This window comes from Tubulanus polymorphus, chromosome 8, assembly GCF_964204645.1.
Source record: "Tubulanus polymorphus chromosome 8, tnTubPoly1.2, whole genome shotgun sequence".
Classification (NCBI taxonomy): Eukaryota; Metazoa; Nemertea; class Palaeonemertea; order Tubulaniformes; family Tubulanidae; genus Tubulanus; species Tubulanus polymorphus.
The window spans coordinates 8,105,444-8,111,274 of NC_134032.1; the positions used below are offsets into that span (position 1 = coordinate 8,105,444).

General features: G+C 33.8%; 1 long non-coding RNA gene across 1 annotated transcript; it reads right to left on the minus strand.

Annotated features, from left to right (window-relative positions):
- Window positions 1-2,048: 2,048 nt before the first annotated feature.
- Window positions 2,049-3,013, minus strand: LOC141910262 (uncharacterized). Its single transcript, XR_012619890.1, has 3 exons — window positions 2,877-3,013; window positions 2,228-2,289; window positions 2,049-2,113 (listed from the first exon to the last, which is right to left on the minus strand). It is a non-coding gene; the product is annotated as an uncharacterized LOC141910262 (long non-coding RNA).
- Window positions 3,014-5,831: the final 2,818 nt, after the last annotated feature.

Consider the following 5,831-nt stretch of genomic DNA (forward strand, 5'->3'; position numbering starts at 1 on the left):
TTTGTCGCCTCCTGTGTGCGGGCTGGAGGGCTGTGTGCCCTGGAGTGTACTGTGTGCGGTTAAGAATATAAGAATAAAGAGTATAAATGAATTATGAGGCATTTTAGGGCAGAGAAAACTCGAGAGGTCAAGGTTGATAGTTCTCCATTTGTATTGTGTATTTCGGTTTACTACGTTAGTCCCACTATTGTGAGATTTATCGGTCAGGCAGTCGTCTATAATTTCGGTTTTCTGATCTGTTTCGGCGATTTTATTTAGCGCATTTTCGTTTCCATGGAGAGTTTAATCGCACTCTACGCGTGATTTTAGTTTGCTCCGTTCGACGTGTCAAATACCCTAAATGTTTAGTTTTATGCGATGTTTTATGTTTTATGCCGCCTTTTGACCACTCATGTTTTAGGACGTTCTTTGTTTTCTTTATGACTGGTCAGCTGCTTTTTACTTTTGCCCTTGTATTTCACCGGTCTTACTTAATGATGATCAATGTCTTTTACCGTTTTCGATGTGGAAATAGCCGATTGCATAAGATTTGAGCGTCTTAAACCCGTTGGTTGTTTACGCTGGTAATAAAGTTAGATCGTTTAAATGTGTTGTTTTATTGCGTCCTATTTTCAATTCTCTATCCGCAGACCTCTTAAGCCGGGTGTAGGTCGGCCTTGCGACGCGACGCTATCGTCGCGTTGCGTCAAAAGTGGCCGCGCAAGTCGGTTGTCGGCGACTGTGTGCGACTAAAGTTGAACATGTGCGACTCATTGCACCCGCCTTAGTGTCCGTTGTCATGGCTTCGGTAATGTTGGCTGGGGGGGGGTTAGTATACTCCCTTTTTAGTTGCTTTTGGGTCACTGTACGATCTGTTTTGAGGGTGTGGATTCTATTTTCCGGCGACGATTACCGTTGGGTAACTTCTGAGGGGTTGCTTTTCCTTCCCTCTGGTCATGGTCATGTTACCGCGGCCGATGATGCTTATGAACCATTGTATGTTATTTTCTTCTAGTGTTTAGGGGAGTTCAGTCCCGTAGGGCTTCAACATGTTTTCTCAGTTAAATGCGATTTTTGAGGTTTATTCCGAGTTTGTAACTCGGGATAAACTAGTTATCTCAGTTAAATGCGATTTTTAGAGGTTAATTCCGAGTTGGTATTCCGAGTTGGTAATATGTCCTAACGCCGTTTCTATATCGGCACCCGTCACTTAGTAAAGTAGTAAAGGATATAACAACATTAATCATATACATGATTGGATTCTTTTCAGACCTAAGAAACAGTATTTACCTAATTTTAGCAATTCGTTCTGGTTCTGCGTACTCAATAGTTGAGCAAATTTATGTACAGATGGGTATCTATAATAATAACGTTTTATAAATTTCCGTCGTAAATCATGAAATCTAGGGCATTTTAGAATAAAATGGTATTCTTCTTCAAGATAAGTTCCATCGCAAATCCTCTGTTGTCTCTCCAGTGGTGGTCGTTGCCACCTCCCCGTTTCGATTAATTAGATATGACTACTCATTCGTATTTTAGCTATACTTTTACGGTAATTTGTATTAATCAGTCTTGAATATGTTTCTTTTTCAAAAATTGATTTTGATTCTCTGTAGAATGTAACTTTTCAGTATTCGTTTAGCTAGCTATTCGTTTAACCAGCTTTGGTTTTCTTCAGTTGTATATTTTCTGTATTAAAAAACTTAGCCACGTCCACAATATAAGATATAGGGATGTATATCTGAATTGATACGGAATCGGATGAGCAGCCGTATTCTTAGGGGACTTCTTTGCGTTGCACAATTCCCCATAACAACACGATATTGAGTGTTGATTAGAGTTGTAGATCTTCTTGTATTTTTCGATGCAATCTCTGTTATCGGTGACATTGGCGCATCCTTTCATTCCGAAGTCTTCGTTCATCGATTGAACGAACTGTTTGAAAATACGGAAAAAACTGATATTAATAATATTGCTGGCAAAAATTCATCAACTATTCACAAAAGAAAGATTTAACGCACCACACAAGCTTTATTGTCTTCCGCGCACGACACGTTCGCGATATAAAAAGACCGATCGTAACATTCTTGACCTTCGCACTGATAACATCGCTTTACATTTTGGCAGCTGGCTACTGCAATCATAGATCGATATGAAAGTTAGATAGCTCCGTCGATCGTCAATCAAGAGGATTGAATCGAAACACCATTATTTTGCTTTCGATAATTAAATCGATATTCATACTTACGACGCACAGCCAATAATATCAGAAAAATACACGTAATTCGCAAGTATGACATTTTGCTTCGTCTTAAAAAAGAATTAGAAAATCAATCAAGATGCGCATGTTTATACTCATTCGAACGTAGAATTTGTACTTCTCGCTTGGGCAATTATGTTTTATTTCTATCTCAGGATATAGTTCAAAAGTGAGTAAGAAAGTATTGTCAGTTTTTCTTGCAATATTTCATTGGTAAGTGGCAAAAAGTCGCTGCGAATTTGCGTCTGAAATCGGCAATGGTGAAGAGATACACAAAAAGGTTAACGGTGAAAGATAAAAAGCGAAGGGGTTCTAAAATACCTTCTAGATATATGCCTAGTCGCTCAAAAAAAATTGACCTTATATGACCTATGATCCAAGCTAGTGCCTTGCTAGGACTCATTGAGAAAACGTTCAAACCATTGTACTGCAAAACTTTGAAGATCATAAGATTAATTCTTCTAAAGGAAATGGCGATCGAATACGGGCCGATAAGTATCAAAAATACCAGCACGACACAAGTCAGAGTTTTGTGACTTCTGGCAGTCTGGCGACTTACAGCAATATTTTTGAAATCCGATTTTGAAAAGTATCGCGAAAACATAGTTAACAACGAGAAAATCAATGCAAGACATACTGGAAGTAGATCGGCCACCAGAGAGTGAATCATGGGACACGCGCTTGCAAAAAGGCTATCATGCGATTTAGGTTCCGTTTCCAAAGTATCACATGAAAAAGTCAAGCGGCTTGTTTGGTTGATCGTTGGGTAATCGTTCACGGCATGAAAGGTAATTACGCCGGATGGATCATGCAATTTTCGAAAGATCTCGATCGGAAAATTTAACATACCTAGAGCTACAAGAATAGTAACCGATTGAATTCGTCTTGTGACCGAGAAGAATTTCATGTGATTAAATGGAGCGTACACAGCCCACCATCGTTCAAATGCCATCGCAATAACGATCCAATTCGAGATAAAACTTGTCGAAGACCCAACAGCTTTTATTAGAATACAACAGACGGGGGATAGAAATGAAAAATCATAATGAATAAGATAGTTGATTATCGGACAAGATCCGCTTAACGTATATCTATTATCTCTCAACCAGCGTCGACCACAGAGGCGTTTCCATTGGGGAAAGAGTTCTACAAAGTAACTAACCCAAGGTTGACTGTGCATCAAACCTCTGAACACAACAAACGTTTGGTCAGATATAGTGAGCGATATGTAATAGACATACATGTTCCTTACAGAAATACAGCGACGACATTTGAACAGAGTGACCATATTCAAGGTATTTAAGATAAAACCTATAGGAAATATGAAGACGGGTAACGCTCGACGAACATACTCGAGTTCTTCGTAAATGAAAGGCATTCCCAATGGAAATACTTGGCTTGCCACGCCACCCATTTCTACGTAATAACACTTTACCTTACCTTTTCGTGATTGGACGATATGAATTGTGCACCGATAGAACATTCCCAGCAAAAATATAATACGCCGCCGTGTATATTCCCCGAGGCATGATACGAACACAGATATTTTTTGGGTTATCTCTAAGATCACATGTAGTAACCATTGTTTTGAGTGGAACCGCATTTTGCTTTCCACCATGTTTGGAGCTATCCCTCTACATTCGAATGTATAGATTAGAATTATTTTTGAAATGTATCACTTCGAATAAGTCTCTAGAGGAAAATACCGATATCATCGATCTGAAAATGCTCGCGGGAATTAACGGTAGAAAATTAGTTAAGTGTAGACTTTACTAGATACATAAACGATCGAAGTAAATAGGAAAATGTTGTTTCAAGCAAAAAGTCGAGAGGTCGAGTGAGTAGAAAATTAAAATAAATTATCGCACGCTCGAATTTATTTTAATTTTCTACTCACTCGCCCTCTCAACCTTCGACTTGAAACAACACTTTCCTATTTACTCATATAATATTCATATTTTAAAAGTGTGAGTTAAGTGTTAGCATAATAATCTAGATAAATAAGATCAAACATAGATTTCGAATAATAAAAAATCAATTTTTAAACATAAAAAGTGTGAGTGAAATAATTCATATTTTAAACATTGAATATTTATATTTATATGCGTTAAATTCTTATTTCTAAACATAAACAGTGTGAGTAAAGTGTGAGTGAAATAATTCATATTTTGAACATTGAATATTTATATCTATATGCGTTAAATTCTAATTTTTAAACATAAAAAGTTTGAGTAAAGTGTGAGTGAAATAATTCATATTCTAAACATTGAATATTTATATTAATATGCGTTAAATTCTTATTTTAATAAAAGTTTTGTTATTGAAATGAAGAAAGAAGAAGAACCTAAATTCAAATTCGAAATAAAAGATACTAATAACTTATTTTCACAGTTTAACATTGAGAATTATATTTCAGCATCAAATTTAGTGCATAAGAGGCATTATAAAATTGATAATATTACTGTAATTAATCAAATATTATCAAAATAAAACATATTTAATTACTGAACTAATAGATACTTTTGATGATGGAATCAAAAATCCGAAAACATTTAATACAGTTTTAAATTATAAAGGAACTTTAGATGAAAACATAATGCATATTCTTCAAATTCCTTTTAATGAAAGAAATTATGATTTAATACTGTCTAAAAGTTACAATGATTTGATTATTTTAAGAATTGAAAAAGACAATTATATTATTTCAATTTTGATAATAAACAAATTATCTATAATGAAAATTCATCAAATATTGGAATTCAATGTGAATCAGTTAATGATGATAATTCTTATAAAGATATGGGAATTCAATGTAATTTAGATGATGAATTTAGAAAATTCATTCCTAATGAGAAAGTGTATCGTGATTGTGGAGGTAAATATTTTAGATCACATAAATCAAAACATTATCAAACAATAAAACATATCAAATATGAAGAGAATAATAATTCTATATTGAAATAAGATTAAGCTGTATGTTTCAAATATACAATAGTTAAAACATTGTGAAATAAGTTAATTAATAACTGTAAGACTGTAAGTTTAATTGTTATTTGATTTAATCATTTTAAAGTTTAATATTTCAAAAATATTGAATTAAAAACTATCAAATATTTATCAATTTTTAATTTTTTTTCCCTAAATAAATGGATGGTTTCATTCCAACTGGAAGTAGTGATTCAAAACATTATTTAGTTGCTGGAGGGTTAATATTGGCAACGCTTAACTTTTACTATGAAAATATCAGTAAAGATTTGATGAATGAAAATATGAAATTAAGTAAGAAATTAAAGAAGTTAAATGGAGACACAATCAAAAAGAATTAGGGGATAAAAAAGCATCTTTTAATTTAATTTATTTTATATATTTTAACTACCGGTATAAAAATGAGTGAAAATATATCAAATTTATTACATCTCATTTACAGAAATCAAGAGCGCATTAAGTTGATAATTATGATTTCAGGATTATTATTCTTTTCATTTTAAAGTATAAAACAGCTGTTAGAATTCTATGATAATTGCAAAATTAGATACGCTGAATTAAAAGATAACATAAATTATCTATCGGATAGAAATCATAATATTAAGTG